At 44.3% G+C, this 3,071-nt stretch overlaps 1 non-coding gene across 1 annotated transcript; it reads left to right on the top strand.

Moving 5' to 3' along the window:
* The first annotated feature begins 2,673 nt into the window (after positions 1 to 2,673).
* On the top strand, positions 2,674 to 2,748 carry Trnat-ugu (transfer RNA threonine (anticodon UGU)). Its single transcript has one exon. It is a non-coding gene; the product is annotated as a tRNA-Thr (tRNA).
* The last annotated feature ends 323 nt before the right edge of the window (positions 2,749 to 3,071 follow it).

The raw sequence follows: 3,071 nt of genomic DNA, 5'->3' as shown, positions 1-3,071 counted from the left end.
CGAACTGTGCAAAAGACAACTGCAAAAATATTGAGTTATTACGTTAATTACAGGTATGATGATTGGAAAACCTATCTTGCCCACGTCCTGTGCGCCGATAATGCGAATGTCTATGCTGCAACACGCTTGTCGACATTTGAGGTGCTTACAGCAGGAAAATACCGTCTCTGTGTGACGTTTTGACTCCTACATTAGGGCTGGAAGGTGAGTCGGTAAGGAAATTTGCCAGAAGAATAAGGGAAATTTGGAGAAATGTACAAAATGCATACACGAAGGTACTAGAACAGCAGGAACAGCCAAACAGACACATAGGCAAGCTGCTTCAGTACTGTGTAGGACAGTGGGTAATGGTCATGATTCGCTATATGCAAAAGGGGAAAACAAAGAAATTTTTAACTAAGTACCAGGGCCCTTACCAGGTCATCGAAATGACTGCACAGGTCAAGGTGAAGATACAGTTCCCCCCAAAAAGTTTGTTCTCCATGACAGTCACATAAAGCCATTTAAAGGAATGGTGGATGGGATACTGCAGTTATCGGCAACCAATCATGAGGAGAAAATTACAAGGGGTAAATAGAATGGAAATGACATTGGTGAGCAACGTAAGGTGCATGGTATGCATGAGGTCGGTTAAGTAAGCTGTGTGATTGCTATTTGTTGGGATTTTTTTGGGTTAGTATGTCTGAGAATGTGTATTTTTGCTTTTTTGTGTAGTTGTTAGTTTCTATTCATGTTGTTATTATTGATTTTGTTTTTTAGTGTGTTATGCATTCTAGGAAGGAAAGGGGGGAGGGGAGAATAATGTTGTCCTACAGGTGGCGAATACATAAAAGGTGATGAAGATGGTCCTGCTGTTGTTGTGCTTCATCAGGGATGAGCAGAGCATACAGTGGTTGTTCAGCCTCTAAAATTGGATGTGGTGTTGTCGAAACATCCGAATGTGTGATTCACAAGTCATAAATGGAGACTGAAAGCAACATTGGAAAGCTGGGAGATTAGGAATGGGATACTTAGGTTAGAAGATGTCTCTTCAGAATTGTATATGGAGGCACAGATAAATAATTTGTTTACGCAGACAGAGGGAGAGTATCAGGAGTTGTAGTTCACTTACAGCAAACTAAAGACGCAGTTGTCTCAGTTGGAGGAACGGGTTCTGCAACCCAGGAGTCAGCTGAAGAGAGGCTGGGAAAACGCTGGAGGTAAATTGTTAAAGAAAACCTTTGGAAGAGCACATGAAGAGGAAGTGCAGGGGTTAAGTAGCAATGTTGTTCAGGATCAGCGGATGGCAAATTCTATAAAGGATGCTGTGGAGTGGCACACAATGCAGTTATCAGACTTGGAACCAGGGCTGTTGAATAACACAAGGCCAGTATGGGGATTGGCAAAAGAGCTAATCCAATGTGCTGGTGAAAAGAAGGAACTGCCGAATAGCGATTTGCAATTTGTAGATAATACAGAAGCAACTGAGTGCACTGGACAATGAATTAAATATAGTAATTTTACTACGTGGACTATCGGACCAATTTGGGGATGCTAGGAGTGAAGCAGCGATGTTACAGGTGGCTATGTTTCACGCAATAAGTGGGAAATTAGTGCTGCATTGGTTACATTTAGGAAATTCATGATGGCACTGTGTGAAGCATAAAAACAGTTTCCTGGAGAGTTACAACGTTGCGGAAAAAATTGGCTCTGTTCTTTCATATGGCTAGGGTAGAGGTAGAAATGGATGAAACCAAGGTGCATGTAGCTGTTGTGGCGCGAAACTCGGAGCTCTAATGCTACACCATTCACCCAGATCCAGTGAAATGGGGGATATTGCGGAAGTGGGTGCAGTTGAAAACACAAAAGGTATTACTAGTCTCAAAGGGCGGACAGATTCATGTGGCAATGTCACGACTAGAGTTGGAAAGGTGCGAACAAAGGAGGTTGTGATCTGTCTGGGTGACAAGGTACAGATTGATATGCAGCATCTGAAGCGAGTTTGTTTCTGGGGGAAGCAAATGGAATGATAATTAAATGGACACCCTAGCTGCAAACAGGCGTTGATGTACTTCATTGGGGACATGTTGAAAATGTGTGCCCCGACCAGGACTCGAACCCGGGATCTCCTTCTTACATGGGAGACGCTCTATCCATCTGAGCCACCGTGGGCACAGAGGATAGTGCGTCTGCAGGGACTTATCCCTTGCACGCTCCCCGTGAGATCCACATTCCCAACATGTCCACACCACTACATTCGCAGTGCGCCTAATAGATGTTTGCCCATCATGTAAGCAGGAGATCCCGGGTTCGAGTCCCGGTAGGGGCACACATTTTCAACATGTCCCCAATGATGTACAGCAACGCCTGTTTGCAGCTAGGGTGTCCATTTAATTATCATTTCATTTCTAGCAAAGCTGCATGGTCATCCACGGTAACTGTTCTTTCGGGAACAGATACTACCGTCATATATAGTTAAAATATGGCTTCCCGGCCACTGACCTTCTTGTGCGAACGCACACGCTATGCCCGAACTCGTACGGGACTTGGTAGATTAATCTGCCACGAGTAATGAGTATGATGGGCAAACATCTATTAGGCGCACTACGAATGTAGTGGTGTGGACATGTTGGGAATGTGGATCTCACAGGGAGTGTGCAAGGGATAAGTCCCTGCAGACGCACTATCCTCTGTGCCTGCGGTGGCTCAGATGGATAGAGTGTCTGCCATGTGAGCAGGAGATCCCGGGTTCGAGTCCCGGTCGGGGCACACATTTTCAACACGTCCCCAATGAAGTACATCAACGCCTGTTTGCAGCTAGGGTGTCCATTTAATTATCATTTCATTTCTAGCAAAGCTGCATGGTCATCCATGGTAACTGTTCTTTCGGGAACAGATACTACTGTCATATATAGGAAGTAAATGGGATGAATTGTGAGAAGGAGTTTCTGTCAGCTTGAACTTATTTTCAGAAAAGGGATACACACTGGTTACACTCAGTATGTATGGTTGAATTGCAACGAAGGAGGAAATTGGTAGGGTTGAGATAACTTGAGCTTTGGGAAAGTAGAATGATTATTAACAGCACAACT

The sequence above is a fragment of the Schistocerca cancellata genome, chromosome 1 (genome assembly GCF_023864275.1).
Source record: "Schistocerca cancellata isolate TAMUIC-IGC-003103 chromosome 1, iqSchCanc2.1, whole genome shotgun sequence".
Lineage (NCBI taxonomy): Eukaryota > Metazoa > Arthropoda > Insecta > Orthoptera > Acrididae > Schistocerca > Schistocerca cancellata.
Note: the sequence above shows the minus strand (reverse complement) of the source record. Positions and strands in the feature narration are given on the sequence as shown.